This window comes from Oryctolagus cuniculus, chromosome 9 (genome assembly GCF_051225735.1).
Source record: "Oryctolagus cuniculus isolate XC-2025 breed Fujian yellow rabbit chromosome 9, ASM5122573v1, whole genome shotgun sequence".
Lineage (NCBI taxonomy): Eukaryota > Metazoa > Chordata > Mammalia > Lagomorpha > Leporidae > Oryctolagus > Oryctolagus cuniculus.
Genome location: NC_142875.1, coordinates 30,423,758 through 30,443,046, shown reverse-complemented (window position 1 = coordinate 30,443,046; position 19,289 = coordinate 30,423,758). Strand labels below are relative to the sequence as shown.

At 36.5% G+C, this 19,289-nt stretch overlaps 1 pseudogene; it reads left to right on the top strand.

Moving 5' to 3' along the window:
* The window catches only part of LOC100346108 (mitotic spindle assembly checkpoint protein MAD2A pseudogene), a 46,739-nt pseudogene extending 29,621 nt beyond the window's left edge, over positions 1 to 17,118 (top strand).
* Positions 17,119 to 19,289: the final 2,171 nt, after the last annotated feature.

Below are 19,289 nucleotides of genomic sequence, written 5' to 3'. Positions count from 1 at the left end.
ATTGAATTTATAAATTGCTTTTGGGAGAATGGACATTTTGATGATATTGATTCTTCCAATCCATGAGCATGGAAGATTTTTCCATTTCTTGGTATCCTCTTCTATTTCTTTCTTTAAGGTTTTGTAATTTTCATCGTAGAGATCTTTAACGTCCTTGGTTAAGTTTATTCCAAGGTATTTGATTGTTTTTGTAGCTATTGTGAATGGGATTGGTCTTAGAAGTTCTTCCTCAGCCATGGCATTGTCTGTGTACACAAAGGCTGTTGATTTTTGTGCATTGATTTTATACCCTGCTACTTTGCCAAACTCTTCTATGAGTTCCAATAGTCTCTTGGTAGAGTTCTTTGGGTCCCCTAAATAAAGAATCATGTCATCTGCAAAGAGGGATAGTTTGAGTTCTTCCTTCCCAATTTGTATCCCTTTAATTTCTTTTTCTTGCCTAATAGCTCTGGCTAGAACCTCCAGAACTATATTGAATAGCAGTGGTGAGAGTGGACATCCCTGTCTGGTCCCAGATCTCAGTGGAAATGCTTCCAACTTTTCCCCATTCAATAGGATGTTGGCTGTGGGTTTTTCATAGATTGCTTTGATTGTATTGAGGAATGTTCCTTCCAAACCCAGTTTGCTTACAGTTTTCATCATGAACGGGTGTTGTATTTTATCAAATGCTTTCTCGGCATCTATTGAGAGAATCATATGGTTTTTCTTCTGCAGTCTGTTAATGTGGTGTATCACATTGATTGTCTTGCGCACATTAAACCATCCCTGCATACCAGGGATAAATCCCACTTGGTCTGGGTGGATGATCTTTCTGATGTGTTGTTGCATTCTATTGGCGAGAATTTTATTGAGGATTTTTGCATCTATGTTCATCAGGGATATTGGTCTGTAATTCTCTTTCAGTGCTGCATCTTTTCCCGGCTTAGGAATTAAGGTGATGCTGGTTTCATAGAAAGAATTTGGGAGGATTCCCTCTTCTTCAATTGTTCTGAATAGTTTGAGAAGAATTGGAGTTAGTTCTTCTTTAAATGTCTGGTAGAATTCAGCAGTGAATCCATCTGGTCCTGGGCTTTTCTTTGTTGGGAGGGCCTTTATCACTGTTTCAATTTCTGTCTCAGTTATGGGTCTGTTTAGGTTTTCGATGTCTTCCTGGTTCAATTTAGGTAGGTTGCATGTGTCCAGGAATCTATCCATTTCTGATAGGTTTCCCTGTTTGCTGGCATACAAGTCCTTGTAGTAATTTCTGATGATTCTTTTTATTTCTGTGGTGTCTGTTGTTACATTTCCTTTTTCATCTCTGATTTTATTGATTTGGGTCTTTTCTCTTCTTTTTTTAGTTAGTTGGGCCAATGGGGTGTCAATTTTGTTTATTTTTTCAAAAAACCAGCTCCTCATTTGGCTGATTTTTTGTAATGTTTTTCTTGATTCAATCCTGTTGATTTCTTCTCTGATTTTAATTATTTCTCTTCTCCTACTAGATTTGGGTCTGGTTTGATGTAGGTTTTCTAGATCCTTGAGGTGAATAGAAAGCTCATCTATTTGGTGCCTTTCCAATTTCTTGATGTAGGCACCTATTGATATAAACTTTCCTCTTAACACTGCTTTTGCTGCGTCCCATAAGTTTTGGTATGTTGTGCTGTTATCCTCATTTACTTCCAGAAAGTTTTTGATTTCTCTTTTGATTTCTTCTATGACCCATTGTTCATTCAGGAGCATGTTGTTCAATCTCCATGTGTTTGCGTATGCTCTAGGGATTCCTGAGTTGTTCATTTCCAACTTCATTCCTTTATGGTCTGAGAAGCTGCATGGTATGATTCTAATTCTTTTGAATTTGCTGAGACTTGCTTTATGGCCTAGTATGTGGTCAATCCTAGAGAAGGTTCCCTGTACTGCTGAGAAGAAGGTGACATCTTTAGCTGTAGGATTGAAAGTTCTGTAGATATCTGTTAGAGCCATTTGGGCTATAGTGTTGTTTAAATCTACTGTATCCTTGTTGATCTTCTGTCCTATTGATCTGTCTATTTCTGAGAGTGGAGTATTGAAGTCCCCCAGTACTATTGTATTGGTGTCTAAGTCTCCCTTTAAGTCCGTTAACAAATCTTTTAGATAAACCGGTGCCCTGTAGTTAGGTGCATATACATTGATAATTGTTATATCTTCCTGTTGAATTGATCCCTTAATCATTATGTAGTGTCCCTCTTTGTCTCTCTTAACGGTTTTTGTGGTAAAGTTTATGGTGTCTGATATTAAGATGGCTACGCCCGCTCTTTTTTCATTTCTGTTGGCATGGTATATCTTTTTCCAGCCTTTCACTTTCAGTCTGTATGGATCTTTGTTGGAAAGATGTGTTTCTTGTAAGCAGCAAATAGATGGGTTTTGTTCCTTAACCCAATCAGCCAAACGGTGTCTTTTAACTGGACAGTTCAGGCCATTCACGTTCAATGTGACTAATGATAAGTGGTAACTTTGCCCTGCCATTTGCCAAAGATAAGTTCTAATATATGCTTTGAATTCCCTGTGATCTTTTGCTGTGAGCGTTCCTTCCTTGGTTTCCTTCCTTTACCTTCTTTCATATTGATGACCGTGTTTCTGTGTTTCTGTGTGTAGCACATCTTTAAGCATCTTTTGCAGGGCTGGACGAGTGGCAACAAATTCTTTCAATTTCTGTTTGTTATGAAAAGTCTTTATTTCACCTTCATTCACAAATGATAGCTTTGCAGGATATAATATTCTGGGCTGGCAGTTGTTCTCTCTTAGTACCTGGGCTGTATCTTGCCATTCCCTCCTAGCTTGTAGAGTTTCTGATGAGAAGTCAGCTGTGAGTCTGATTGGAGATCCTCTGAGAGTAATCTGACGTTTCTCTCTTGCACATTTTAGGATCTTTTCTTTCTGTTTCACTGTGGAGAGTTTAATTACAACGTGCCATGGTGAGGGTCTCTTTTGGTCGTGTTTATTAGGGGTTCTGTGAGCTTCCTGTACTAGGATTTCTCTGTCCTTCTCCAAACCTGGGAAATTTTCTGCTAATATCTCACTCAAAAGGCCTTCCAATCCTTTCTCTCTCTCCATGCCTTCAGGAACTCCTAGAACCCGAATGTTGGGTTTTTTAATAGTATCCTGAAGATTCCCGACAATATGTTTTAGATTCCTAATTTCCTCTTCTTTTCTTTGGTCTGACTGTATCCTTTCCTGTTCTCTGTCTTCTAAGTCCGATATTCTCTCTTCTGCTTCTCCCATTCTGTTTGTAAGGCTCTCTATTGTGTTTTTCATTTGATCTATTGAATTCTTCACTTCAGTCACTATCCCAGTTTCCTGTTGTACTAGTTGTTTCGTTTCATTTTGATTCCTCCTTAATATTTCATTTTCACGAGAGAGATTTTCTATCTTGTCCATTAAGGATTTCTGTAGTTCAAGAATTTGTTTTTGAGAACATCTTAATGTTCTTATCAATTTTTTGAGATCTGCTTCTTGCATTTCTTCTATGTCATCATCTTCATAATCTTGAATTGGGGTGTCTTTTTCATTTGAGGGTGTCATGGTGACTTCTTTGTTTTTATTACCTCGGTTTTTGCGTTTGTTATTTGGCATATTGGAGATATTTGGTTTCTTCACTGTGGTGCTTTTTCTTGTTATACTATGACTCTAGATTAAGTGGACTATCTGTTTTTGATGGAGCCTTAGTGCTTGAGATGGGTGTGGCCTGAGAGCTCTGTTTGGTGTGCCAAAGGTGACACTCCCAGGTTAGGCGTGGTAAACCTCTCTCTCTCTCTCTCTCTCTCTCTCTCTCTTTTTTTTTTTGATTCAACAGGGAAGTTATTCTGCACAGCTGAACAAAGTTGGAGGTAGTTAGCAGGCAAATGATATACCCACAGGAGCCAGAGATTGGAAGCTCTTTCCCAAGGACCACACAGGGAATCTGTTCGGCCCTTAGAGTGGGCTCAAATTCTCCTTCAGTCTCCCACTGGGTTGCCAAAGTTACGGAATTGTAGCGTCTCTGGAGAGTGCTCACGTGAATTCCGTGAGTTCTCTCCCCCACCGTCTCTTTTTTCACAGTCTCAGTTCAGTAGCACCATAAATTTACTAAGTCCTAATCTCCTGTTAATTCGCCCCACCCAGAGTCAGGTTTTACTGCTAGGCTCAGGGCCGGTGCAGACCTGAGGTCGCTCTGCTTATGACGTATGTCCAAGATGGCGCCTGCTCTTTGTCTTGCTCGCCCTTGAGAGGTGAGCGGAGAGAGAGAAACCCGTGTCCATACCAGTCACCTTTTTTTTTCCCCTCTCTCTCTCTTCCAGTTAGCTTGGTGAAGTCCCCCCCGCCCCGGGGGTCGTTCCCTCTAGTCTCCTCTCTCCGCTTGCCTGCCGGTGTCTCGGGTTATTGAGGTTCGGCTCACCTTGCGTTCCAGCGCTGGTGTGTTGAGTCTGCCGCTGATGTCCCGAACTGTGGGCTCCCACGCTCTCCACGCAGGTCTGCTCCCCTTCCAGCGCCGATGTGTGGACTCGGAGCCCTGGACTTCCCAAGTCTCCCCGCTGTTGCACTCCCCTTCGAGCACTTGCGCGCAGACCCTGCAGCTTGCGCAGCTCAGTCCCGCGGCTCGGCTTCCGCGGCTCAGTCCCGCGGCTTGGTCCTGCGGTTCGGCTTTCGCGCGCGGTGGGCGACCTTGTTCTCCCAGTAGGTCCTCCGATTCACGCCCACTGGATCCAGAAGAGTTTTGTCTGCAATATTTTCCTGGTTCTTTTTTCTGAGGCTACCGTAACTCCCCTTTTATTAAACTAAATTTTCCCAGACTATCGGTGCGCGCCCTCACTATTCCGCCATCTTGGCTCCGCCCCCCTCAAATAACTTTATAAAGTCACATAATCACTTAATATTTTAATATACGTAAAGGGTTTATTAGATAAAAAGTGGGACCACTGTTGTGTAGCAGGTTAAACCACTATTTGGGATGCCAGCATCCAATATGGGCGCTAGTTCTTATCCTGGCTGCTCCACTTCTCATCAGCTCCATTCTGGGAAAAGCAATTTAGGATGGCTTAAGTGCTTGGGCCACTGTAACCTGTGTGGGAGACCTGGAAGAAGCTCTAATTTCATGGATTTGCTGTGGTCCAGTCCTGGACATTGGGGCCATCTGAGGAGTGAACAAGCAGATGGAAGATCACTCCCTTTCTCTTCTTTACTCACTCTCTGCTTCTCTTCTCTCTGTAACTTTGCATTTCAAAAATAAATACATTTTTGTATTTATTTATTTTTAAAAGATACATATATTTTTGAAAGGCAGAGTTACAGAGAAGCAGAGGCAGATTGGCCGGCTCTGCAGCTCACTAGGCTAATCCCCCCACTGTGGTGCCAGCACACCTGGTTCTAGTCCCTATTGAGGCGCCGGATTCTGTCCTGGTTTCTCCTCTTCCAGTCCAGCACTCTACGGTGGCCCGGGAAGGCAATGGAGGATAGCCCAGGTCCCTGGGCCCTGCACCCGCATCAGAGACCAGGAGGAAGCACCTGGCTCCTGGCTTCAGAGTGCTGGCCGCAACGTGCCAGCCGTAGCGGCCACATGGTGGGGTGAACCAATGGAAAAAGGAAGACCTTTCTCTCTCTCTGTCTAACTCTGCCTATCAAATAAATAAATAAATAAATAAAAACAAGAAGCAGGGGCAGAGAGAAAGGTCTTCCATCAGCTGGTTCACTCCCCAGATGGCTGCAATGGCCGGAGCTGGGCCAATCAGAAGTCAGGAACAAGGAGCTTTTTCAGGGTCTCCCATATGGGTATAGGGGCCTAAGGACTTGGGCCATCTTCTGCGGCTTTTTCAGGCACATTTGCGAAGAGCTTGATCGCAAGTGGAGTGGCTGGGACTCAAACCAGTGCCCACAAAGGATGCAGGCATTGCAGGCAGCAGCTTTACCTGCTATGCCACAGCACTGACCCCACAAATATATCTCCAAAAAAACCCCCATAAAAATGAAAATAATGATGAATAAGTAAAGTACAAGGACAAGAATAAAAGTAGAGTGTAGACTTCTTGGAATATACTTTTTTGTTAGATTTGCCTTTGTAACATGAATTATATTGCATAATGTAATTTAACTTGATTTTTTGCAAAGTTAATTTTAAAATGAATTATTAACATCAAAATTAAAATGAATGATTATAAAGAGAAAATAATAAAAGTTCCTTTAAAAGATATTACAATAATATTTTGACTGTATATCCTTACTGGAATAAAATCTAAGTACTGAATAATTACGGCCGGCGCCGTGGCTCAATAGGCTAATCCTCCACCTTGCGGCGCCGGCACACCGGGTTCTAGTCCCAGTCGGGGCGCCGGATTCTGTCCCGGATGCCCCTCTTCCAGGCCAGCTCTCTGCTATGGCCAGGGAGTGCAGTGGAGGATGGCCCAGGTTCTTGGGCCCTGCACCCCATGGGAGACCAGAAAAAGCACCGGGATCCTGGCTCCTGCTATCGGATCAGCGCGGTGCGCCGGCTGCAGCGGCGGCCATTGGAGGGTGAACCAATGGCAAAGGAAGACCTTTCTCTCTCTCTCTCACTGTCCACTCTGCCTGTCAAAAAAAAAAAAAAAAAAAGAAAAGAAAAAAAGAAAGAAATAGAGGTGAATAATTGCAAAATTTCTTAGCAGATTGTTTTTGTAATAATGTTTGTTATCCTGGTGCTTTAGTTTAAAGCAGGGATACTAAACATCTCTAATGCACAAGTTGAATATTATTTCAAATCACCTTGGGGAATTGCTGATTCTGGACAAAGGGTCAAGTGATGTCAAGTGATACCTTGACATCAAAAATAACAAGATAATTATCAAAAACTACTTGGCTGTGATACTTGACTACATTATTTCATCTAACAAATGCAAGGAACCAGATTAAGAAACCTCTCTATCTCCAATCTGGGACAATTTGAGATTCCAAAAAAGAAACTGTAGATTAAATATATATTAAATGCGTTTAAAATCATGCTATGAATGAACCACAAATATTCTAATTGTTCATCGTCTTCGTAAAATAAAAAGAAACATCAAAACTAAAAGCCTGCAACCTGCAACAAATATCAGAGTGCTTGGGATTGAGTTCTGTCTGCCTGATCCAGGTTATTGCTACTGTGTCTTGGAGGCAGTCGATAGTGGCCTATGTACTTGGGCCCATCAGACCTACTTGGGAGACCCAAAAGGAGATCCTGGCTCCTGGAGGAGGCTCAGGTGTTGCAGCACATTGAGTTGAGAGGGGTATTCAAAATGCCGTTCTCTTTTCTAGAAGTTACTTTGTAAATAGGAATCTATGAGGTAATTAGAATGATTTCGGTTAAAATATCAAGGGTTAAATTGTTGCTTATGATGTCCACATCTCATATTCGAGCATCTGGGATCTAGTTCTGCTTCCAATCTGGGTTCCTGATAATATACTCTAGAGGAAGCAGATTATGGCCAAAGTTTGGGCCCCTGTCACCCTTGTTGGATATCCATGGGAAGCTCCTGCCTTCAGCCTGCCCTAGTCCTGTCTAATGTAGGCATTCAAAGAGTGAACCAGTATATGGGTGGAAGTTCTCTGTCTCTGTCTATCTCTGTCATTGTCAGTTTGCTTTTCAATTAAACAATTTACTAAAATTTAAAATATCAAAATCACTCTAAAATGTAATAAAGCTCGTGATATATCATTATATGTACATACATAGGTTTCTTTTATTATTTGAATATGAATTACCTCAATTTCACACTGCTGATTTGATGACCACAGCTATAATTAATCTCCTGATGATTAACAAGGAGAGACACTTTTTAATGTCAAATAGATGAGAATAATAGCTTCCATGAATTTTGTGAAAACTAATTTATTAAATTGGTACTCAACAATTTGGAAAGTCTTCTGGTAGTATAAATGAATGAAATCCAGCAATGAAGTACTTGTTCTGAAGACAAGATACGTAATGAAAATACTGTGGAATAAAATCTATCATTCTTACAATGACAGTGATTATAAAGTCAAATATGAAACACTATTAAAAATGGAATTGTGAAGAGTGAGGTCAAAATAACACTAAAAAGATGATGGTGTATTTTAAAAAACAAGGTCATTTTCAAATACAGATAGGATATTTAATTCTCAGAAATCACATTAAAGAGAAATGGTTAGCAGAACTTAAAATTCAACTTTATATAAATTGGTATCATTACTACATCTTACTATATATTCTATTTTTAATATAACATATAACAGACAAAAATATGTAATATTTCTACAAAGTACTAAAAGACACAATGAGAGTGACATAAAAAGAAATAGGATCACAAATACTCATAATTATTATATTCATGTTCCTACAGGAGCAGCTGTGATATCTGTATTAGTAACTGATGTGCCCATTAAATGACACAGAGCTGTCCAAAATCCTTCCGGTCTTGTTCTGCAGCCTTAAAACACTTATGTCTTGCACATCGATCTTTCATTTCCATACTTATATTTTGTTTCCTAAACTTGTCATTCTTTATAGGACGTAGGACCATTAGATTTTGTTCACACTTCAGCTTTTCTCCTGACAGCACATATTCCCTCCTACCTTGTTTCCTACAATAAAATTGGCAAATATCTACGCCATTATTTAGAGTCAGCTATAGAAAACATTATATGTCATTCCTTTCCCACCAGGTAGAAATTGATCCTGCCATCCTTTGGCTAATCATTATGCAAAAAATTAACATTTCATTTCAGTAACTATAAAACATTCTGAAACTTATATTTAACAAATCTGTTTCCTCTTCTAAATCATGGTCTTTTCTCTATGTTGCTTCTATTGAGCCAATGACTGCTAAATGCATGCCTTTGATTTAGCTAAGAATTTTAGTTAGACTACCAGATAATTATCAATAGGTTGCTTCCTTAAAATTTAGATGACAAGATCCATTAATTTGATCAGTATTATGTGGCTTACAGATAATTAAACAGATTTTAGTGAATTATGAGAACTATAATTTTCATCTATATCAAAAATATCCTTAATTAAATATGTAACATATATTGTTGAAATGTCACATACTCTATAGAGTACCACCTTGCAATAAAACTGCAGTGATAAAAATTTCTTTGAAGTGTCCTATATGATAATCATTAGGTGTAAGTAATTATTGAATTTATGAAATGACCAAAGTATCTGAGAAAGCAAAGAGTAAATTAATTTTAATTCTTCTACATTCAAATTTATGTAGCCACATATCACAAATTGGGGCTACCTATTGTACAGCACCACATTAGAGTTAGAAGACAGAATTGAAGTATTTTTAATGCTTCACCAAAATGTGCCTTCTTATACACTAATATTTAATTGATGACTTCCTAATTGTGAGTTTTATTGCATGCTTTTCAAATCACATTGCTGTATATTGGAGACTCAAAACAATGTCATGCATTCTTAAGAACTCTAGATATTTTTACTTTCTATGGAGATATTTTGATAAAATCTAGCTCTTATTGTTGTAAATATGAGTAATGATTATTTGCCTCTATGTGTTTTCCATCACACAGATTAGACATCTTGCAGAGAAAGAAAGGAAAGGATAAGTGGCAAAAAGTAGGTTTACTAAAGAAGGAAAACAGATATGACAGAGTTAAGATATTGACAATGGAATGAAATTATTCAAAATGAGTTTTATATATTCCAGAATTACAACATTGAGGTAATTACCCAATAATGGACATTTTAATGGACAATCTTTTATTTTATTGATTTTAAAAAGTTTATTTATTTGAAAGGCAGAGTTTACGTGGTAGCAGGGTGAGAGGATCTTGCATTGCTTGGTTACTCCCCAGAGGGCTGCAATAGCCAGAGCTAGTCTGGTCTGAAGCCAGGAACTTCTTCCAGGTGTCCTACATGGGTGCAAGGGCCCAACTGCTTGGGCCATCTTCCATAGTTTTCCCAGACACATTAGCAGGGAGCTGGACCAGAAGTGGAGCAGCCAAGATTTGAACTGTTACCCATATGGGATGCATGCCGGTGGTGGCTTTGCCTCCTGCAACACAATGCTGGCCCCATGAAGTCTTCTAAATGATACAATTATATTTTTAAAAAAAGAAAATTTCAAATTTCAGGTCATAGAGGTTTCAGGAAATTAGTTTATTCAGTGTTACCTCTTACCACTATGCATTTATTAAGAAAAGCTACAATGTCAGCCTTGTTCCTGGGGTCCTTTCACTTAATGTGGCTATTGAACTATATAATACAACAAATATTACATCAAATACTGAATTAATCACTGTTCCTGAATTCTCCTAAATGTTTGATGAAATTATACAAGTTAGAATTTAATACATATTAGAAACAAATTGAGGATTTTAGATCTTATAGCAAAACACCAACACAATATTCATCTGCAGAAGGAATTAGAATAATAAAGTAACTGTCAAGTGACAGGTGAACTAACAAACATTGACAACAGGTTGCTTTGTTGACATTGTCAATTCAGAAATCTAATTCTCTTTTCTTTTCTCAGGGGCCAATCATATTCTCAGTGCCACATGTCTTCTTCCTTGTCAACGTTTTTAATAAATGTGATATGAAGAAAAATACAATTGTGGGGGGGAGCCATGTATACACTTTGGGTGATTTCATGAATTATGTGTTTTTTGTTGTTGTTGTTCAGTCGGGAAGCAGAGAGGGCATAAAGAAAGACAATGATCTCTATTAGAAAAAAAAATTTAAGAATGCTTAACACTATAATACTTAATTATATTAAAATATCATAAAGAAATTTTTACAATGCATAATTTGTTATATCTGAAGAGGAAGGCATGATGCTTTGTAATTTAATTAGTATACATTTATTTTTAATTTTTAGAGTAATTTATCTGTCAATATATATCTCAGGGGTAAAACTTTAAATTATGGCACTATCTTACATTCTTAAGATATGAAATAATGTTGCACACACCTGTCATGTATACACTGTAGTGCGAGTTTGCCACTTTCACTCTCAAATAATCATCACTGAATCCTGAAAAAAACTCTATTTTAAATTACTGTTTATATTTTTCTCCAAAAAGAGTTTTTCTTATAGCTAATGAGACACCAGTGTTAAACAAATTATAATTTACAATTATTAAAAACCAACCTTCAAAGTCTCAAAAAGTCATTTCTTTGGAAAATAAAGTTCATTAGAAACTGAATTTAAATCCAGTTTAGATATGCATGTCTATGTTATATTAAATTTAGAAGTAGTGGTAATTAACTTTACATGTTTTATTTTTCAATTATTTATATTTGAGCCAAATATTAAGTAGGAGTTTAATTATAGTTTTATCCCCTCCTCCTGAGATATTTTATTTCTTTTTCTGATTGTTATCTTTGACAATTTTATAAATTATTTATTTTTAATCATTTTTAAAGGAGACTTTTCTGAATTTTAGCCTATTATATATTTTATTCCAGAATTGTGGTATACTAAAATATGAAAAAGATTAAATTGGCAGGAAACAGGAAATCAACAAAGTTAAAGAACTGGAAGTATTAAGGGACTTGGAGGAAATGCTGCTTCCCTAGCATCATCACTGGGGCAGCCCAGAGGCTACTTTAATTGGGCTGCATTTCATGCTGCACAAAATAGTTTTGTAATTACTTTCAAATGACCACACAGTATAGAATCCTAAGGAAAATATCATATACCCAGTAATGAACCGATTTGCAATGACTGGATTTTTTATGTAAGGTATTTGTTGGGAAAACAATATTTAAATATATGCTCCTTGAAATCTATATCCTTGTAAGTAGTTTCATTTTAAGATCTTATTTCAGAATATATAGAAGTAATGAAGGAAGTTAAAAATAAAACCTACTGATCTTTACAAATATGTTTTGCCCAAAGTAAATGCACTATATCTAACATCAAGAAATATAATGCTAAACAAACTAAAGATAAAAACCTTAAAATCTAATTTTAAGTATGTAAATTATATTTTATTAAAATCCATATTTCTTAATGAGTGAGAAAAGAGAAATGCCTCATATTTTTGTGATTCAGTGTCTACAGTTAATTATTTTGCTTGGAAATTTTCTGAAACATAACAGTTTCTTGACAAAACTGTCCCTCTTTTGTCTTTCCTACAGGATGAATGATTTTATGGTATCAGAACTCCAACCCAAACCCGAAATCTCTCCTCTCCAATGTAGTCAGAAATGAAACTATCAGACTTTACATAGGGAAGGTAGATTTGACTTCTTTTACTTTATTTAAAGTTATTTGCATTCCTAGAGACAATAGCATCATACAAAAATGTTGGATACAGAAAATTTTTGAAACATGAAAAATTAATGATTTGTAAATAACTACATTTAACATTTTGAGAATTTAATGAAAAGAAGAAAAGAACAGCAACAATTAGTTTTATATGTCACAAAATCAAAAAAGTATAATTTGATAATGGAAACATAGGTATTTCACATATGCATAGGCCAAGAATACTGCATAAATAATCTTATACATCAGTTACTTTGTTGTATTTAGCGCATACAAGCTGAAAAACTAATATTTTCCGTAATTTTACTGAAGAAATACTTATTGTAACAATTATATATAGATTTTAATATGTTTTTTTTCACAGCTGAAATAGACGAAAGTTGAATGACTTACCAAGAACACATAAGTATCAAGGTAGAATTACAGATAGATAGTCTATCCACTGGTCACTCCCTAAAGGGTTGCAATGCCTGGTGTAGGACAGGCTGAAGCCAGGAGCCAGGAGCCAGGAGCCAGGAGCTTCTTTGTCTCCACGTGGGATGTAGTGGCCCAAATGTCTGACCCATCTTCCGCTACTTTCCTCGGTGCATTAGCATGGAGCTTGATTGGAAGTGGAACAGCCAAGACCTGAACTGTCATCCATATGCAATGTCAGAGTCCCCAGTGGCAGCTCAATCTCTTATGCCACAATGCCATACCCCAGAACGTTTTAATTTTAAAGCCCGTAGCCTGACAACAATGCCATCATGCCTCTTCATGATTTACTGCTTGTGTGGTTATTGTAACAATATCTTGGTTAAAGACACACATATAAATGTATTGAACATTCACATCAATCTATGGGTACTTATAAAGAGAAACTAAGAGACAAGTCATAGCGAGATATACCTCTCTCAGAGAATTTACATACATGTAGAACAAAATTGAATAACTGAAACAGAGATGGGCATTTGCTGGTTGATAAGCCTACATCTGGCATTGAAAAGATTGGCTTCAACTCTTGGCCACACTACTGATTCCAGCTTCATGCTAATTTGTATGGTTATGTCCCTGACACCTATATGGGAGACCTGTATTGAGTCCTAGCTCCTTGTTTTGATCTGATCCAGCTGTGGCCATTGAGCACCTTTGGGGAGTGAATCATTGGATAGTAGAGTTCTATCTGTCTGTCTGCCTGTCTCTCTGCTTTTCAGGTAAATAAATAAAAAAAAGTAATTATATATATATATATATATATAAAGCATGTTTAGACTAATAAATATTGATAATAAATATGCATTTCATATATGATCAAGCACATCTAAGTAGTTATAATTAATTACTCGTATTTTTAAACAAAAGTGATTACAATATTTAAAAAATAAAGAAGATACTATCGAAAAGCAATTCTTCATGGAGATTCCTTATTTGTAACATAGTGTATGAGCAGATACACTTTCTGCCATTGTTCCAGATAATTTGATTGTCGAAAAGCCAATATTATTGGAAAATAGACATATTTCTCTCTGTGGATTAAACAGCAGGTTTACTTAAGCCTTAGGAAAAATACCCAAATTTCTATCTGTAATATGGTCAAATATGGTTTTTGTCCACTATTAAGATTTTGGGTTGTTTTCCTATTAAATGGGCCATTGCATTAACAATCATGTATTTTAACCCATCTGTGTACCCCCCCACACACCTTGGGGCAAGAAGAGCTGGTGTAAATATGCTGCTAATAGTTCCTGCTGTGCTAGGATTAAGTAACATACTCTTTTGGATTTAACACAAAAATCTTGTGTTTTCCTTTTTGCCCAAATCCATAAAGCTTTTGAATTTTTTTAACCTGCAAGTTGCGTAAAATCATAGACCCTTCTCAGTTCTTCATGAAAACAGTATCCAATAATAATTCAGGATCCGAATTCATCAACTAATCAGAAACTTTAAAATAAATTTTAAAATACACTTTGAAAACAAAAGAAGAAAAGACTTAAATTGGCTATTTTAGGGGCAAGCATTGTGGTGTAGAGGATACAAATGCCACCTGCTGCATTGGCATCCTATATGAGAGCCGATTTGAGACCCAGTTGCTCCACCTACAATCCAGCAGAGGAAGATGGTCCAAGTCCTTGGGCCCTTGGACCCATGTGGGAGACATGGAAGAAGCTTCTGGTTCCTGCTTTAGCTTGTCCCAGCCCTGGCCATTGTGGCCATTTGGGGAGTGACCCAGTAGATGTAAATATTTCTTGCTGTCTCTCTCTCACTCTCTCTCTCTCTCTCTGTAATTCTGCCTTTCAAATAAATAAGTAAATCTTTAAAATAAATAGGTTATTTGAATTCTCTAAAATTTTCTCTTAGATAGGAATTCAAAATCATATTTAGGTAAAATTTTAAAAGAATTACATTGACATTTTCCTTGTAAACATGTAGAATGGACAAGGTTCTCTTATAAATTGACTTATGAGGAAAATAAATGAAAATATTTAAATTAACTGTTTAGACAAAGGACTGAAAAATTAATTAACAAGAGCTACAGGAGAGTCTAATAAGTTATATTTGATAAACTAAGATTTTTCTTGAGACATAAAATTAACAAACTTGGAAAATCCTATGAAGAAAGTGCATGTCAAGAAGTCACATTCCGCCAATGCCGTGGCTCAATAGGCTAATCCTCCCCCTGCGGCACCGGCACACCGGGTTCTAGTCCCGGTTGGGGCACTGGATTCTATCCCGGTTGCCCCTCATCCAGTACAGCTCTCTGCTCTGTCTGGGGAGTGCAGAGGAGGATGGCCCAAGTGCTTGGGCCCTGAACCCGCATGGGAGATCAGGAAAAGCACCTGGCTCCTGGCTTTGGATCAGCGTGGTGCGCCGGCCGCAGCACAGTGGCTGCAGCAGCCATTGGAGGGTGAACTAATGGTAAAGGAAGACCTTTCTTCCTGTCTCTCTCTCTCACTGTCCACTCTGTCTGTCAAAAAAAAAAAAAAAAAAAAAAAAAAAAGCACATTCATTAAATTAAGAGAGGCTAACGCTAAATATAAAGAATGACAAGTTACTCCATGAATTAGTAAAGAAATATTCACCTATTCATTTTCTTCTAATAAATACAGAAATTTGGGAAAAATGAACAATATCTCAAGGAAAAGTGTATTTGAAATTTCCATGGAAAAGTAGAAAACCTACATTTAAAAAAATGACATGAAGGATGTTAAGGGAGTTAATATTAAATATAAATATATAATCCACAACAAAATTCAGTGCACTTGTGGAAAAATAATGTACTGATAGTCTTACATACATCTGGTATTGTAATTTATTATTAGGTATATGTCAAAGGGTTAAAAACATATTTATGCATGATTTTCTTCCCAATCAACTTGAATAGGTTTTTCATTAACTTTGTTACTTCATTGATTTATTGTTATTTTGCCCTATATATCTGTTATTTACTTATAAACTGTTGTTAGATTTATGTATGTGTAGTTTCTAAGAGAGTATACTTAAACTCAAGCAAAGATAATTTTTTCTTCCTTCATATTATTATCAGTGCTTTTATTTTACATGGTATTAATACTTTTGAAAGAAGGTCATGAGGAAATTATCTTCAGTTAATAGACTAAGCAATATAATTAATTTAGACTTCAAAAGTTTCCTTGTAGTATGAGAACAAAAATTCATCTTTTAAGCTTATTATCTTTTGATTTTTCTGATTCAAGTTTATTTAATCAGTCCCAAAGCCACCAATGTTATGGTTTAGAATAAGTTCACTGAGAAAGATATGGATTTCTGAGTTTTTTAAAACATCGATATTAAAATAAGATTAACTCTAAATGTGATTTTCTTCTTAGGAAATTATTATATGGCTGTTCTCTGACATTTGTCTCTTATATACATGTCATTTTAACATGAATAAGTATGCATAAAACAAAAATTTTCCATTCCATGGTTTTTGAGAATGAAAATTTGTTAATAATTAGATGCTTTAGAATTATGCTTGATAGACAAATTGCTTAAATTTTTTTTTAAATTACACATCCACAAATATAGTAATAATTCATCAAGCCTTTAATTTAGGTAATGTGTGTGGCTTGGTAAATGCTTGTTATTCAAATAAATAAAACAACATAGAAACTGTATAGGTTACGTTAAACATTATTGAAAATAATTTAATTACTGGCATATATATTCAAGCATATCCTGTATACATAAAATAGTCACTGACATTTGAAAATAATGGCCGGGAACTTCTGTGGGAGTCTCCAACTGTGGAGTGGAAACGCTCACCTTCTTTTGTGAGCGTGGCCGTGGAGTGATAGCTCTCCCAGGAACAGTTATCACCCTGCTCAGGAGGGCTGAAATTGTGCCCCAGTTCTTCTCATTTGGCAGCAACAGCATTTATATATAAGCGTGGCATGTATCCATCTCAGTCCTTTACTCAGGTGCAGAAGTGTGGATTCACCTTGCTTGTCACCACGGATCCTGAACTCATAAAATACCTAAACAATGTTGTGGAGCAACTAAAATACTGACTACACAAGCATTCAGTCAGAAACTGACAGTAGTCATCTCAAATAGTAAAAGCCATAAGCACCTTGAAAGATGACAATTTGGTATCCAATGAAACAATACTGCAAAAGATAATAATGCTCCCAGAGAAAAGTGTCAGGAAGTTATCCTAGGTGAAATTCTGATCAGACAGATCACAGTGACAGTGACATTTCTGGCACTGTTGCAAGTTTCATTTTCATTTGATCCACTGATTTTTTTTCAGACAAAGATTTGGCTTTCCCTGAGAAATGTGAAGAATCTGCACCAGAGTTTATTATCAATTCTGAAAAAAAAAAATTGTCTCTGTCCATTTACTACAACTATCTACAAAGTAAACAGAATTATGGCCTACAAAAGTCCTGTCAATGACTGATAATGATAAGAGAAAATAATGTATTTATCAAATAGGGTTTTTTTCTGAGATGAAGTTAACTGTAGTCGATAAGGTGTTTGTTTTGTTTTGTTTTGTTGGTGATTGTTTTTTCCATTGATTAAGATTTTGTTTGTTTTAAGATTTTTTTAAATTTATTTTAAAGGTAAAGTTATAGAGAGAGAAGAGACAAAGAAAGTTTTTCCATCTGCAGATTCAATCCCCAAATAGCCTCCATAGCCAGACTAGGACAGGATGAAGCCAAGAGCCAGGAGTTTCAACCAGGTCTGCCACATGTATGCAGGGGCACAAGGACTTGTACATTGCTTTGCTATTTTCTTGGGTGCATTAACAGAGAGCTGGATCAGAGGTGGAGCGGATACATCTTGAACTGTTGTCTATATATGATAATAGTGCCACAGGCAGAGACTTATCCTGCTGTGCCACAAGGAGGTTGGCCCCATTATTGATTAAGTTTCAGATGGAGACAACCAATATTATACTTTAATCAACTGTAAATTATTTTACTTGACCTCCCCTCCCACAAATAAAATAAAAGCTTATTATGAACAAGGACATTTCTCTCTTTTTTAGTGCTTTACATGTAAAACCAGTAATGAATATCTTTGAGCTTCTGAATTATCAAGTGGATGAATACATTTATTTCCACAATATGTCTAAATAATAACAAATACTAAAAAAGCATCTAAAATCAACTAGTATAAATGGCTTCAACTCTCCAGTTAAAAGACACAGACTGGTTTAATGGATTATAAAACAAAACCCATCTATTTCCTACAAGAAACACATCTCACCTACAAAGATGCATGCGGAATGAAAGTGAAAAGATGTAAAAAGAAATTCCATGCCAAAAGAAACCAAAAAGGAGTGGTATAGACATCCTATTATCAAATATAAAATACTTTAAAACAAAAACTGTTCAAAGAGGTAAAAAGGGCACTATGTAATGATTAAGGATCAGACAAACAGGAAGATGCAACTATTATAAATGTATCTGCACCTAATTATAGGGCACCTGGCTATTTAAAAATGTTGAAGGATCTAAAGGGAGACATAGATTCAATACAATAGTAATGGAGGACTTTAATACCCCAACTTTAAGCAATAAACAGATCAACCAGACAGAAAATCAACAAGAAAACAGCAGAGCTAATCAACATTTTGGACCAAATGTACCTGACAGAAATCTACAGAACTTTCCATCATACAGTTGCAGAATACACTTTCATCTCAGCAATTCAAGGAACTTCCTCTCGGATTGACAAGATGCTAGGCCATAAAGCAAGTCTCAGCAAATTCAAAAACATCGAAATAATACCATGAGTCTTCTCTGACGACAATGGAATGAAGCTGGAAATCAACAACCCAGAAATCTCTAGAACATATGCAAACATATGGATACATATGAAGGCTGAACTACATGCTCCCGAATGAACAGTGCTTCATAGAAGAAATCAAAAGAGAAATCAAAACATGTCTGGAAACCAATGAAGATGAGAGTACAACATATTAATACCTTTGGGATATAGCAAAAGCAGTGTAAAGAGGAAAGTTTAAAGCAATTAGTGCCTACATCAAGAAATTGGAAAGATATCAAATAAACGAGCTATCAGTGCATCTCAAGGATCTAGAAAACAACAGCAAACCAAACCCAAAACTAATAGGAGAAAAGAAGTAATTAAAATTAGAAAAGAAATAAACAAAATTGAATAAAAAATACAAAAGATCAGCAAAACAAAGTGGTTTTTTGAAAAAATAAATGAAATTGACAAACCATTGGCCCAATTAATTTAAAAAGAGAGAGAGAACACCCAAATCAATAAATTAAAGATTAAAAAGGAAATGTAACAGCAGATGCGACAGAAACAAAATGAATCATCAAAAAGAATAGATTGATTCCTGGACATTAACAACCTACCTAAATTGAGCCATGAAGACACAGAAAACCAAAAGAGACCCATAACCTAGATAGAAATCAAATCAGTAATAAATGCCTTCCCAACAAAGAAAAGCCTAGGACTGGATGGCTTTACTGCTGAATTCTACCAGACATTTAAAGAACTAACTCCAATATTTCTCAATTTATTCAAAACAAATGAAAGGAGGAGAATCCTCCCAAATTCTTTCACCTTAATTCCTAAACCTGAAAAAGA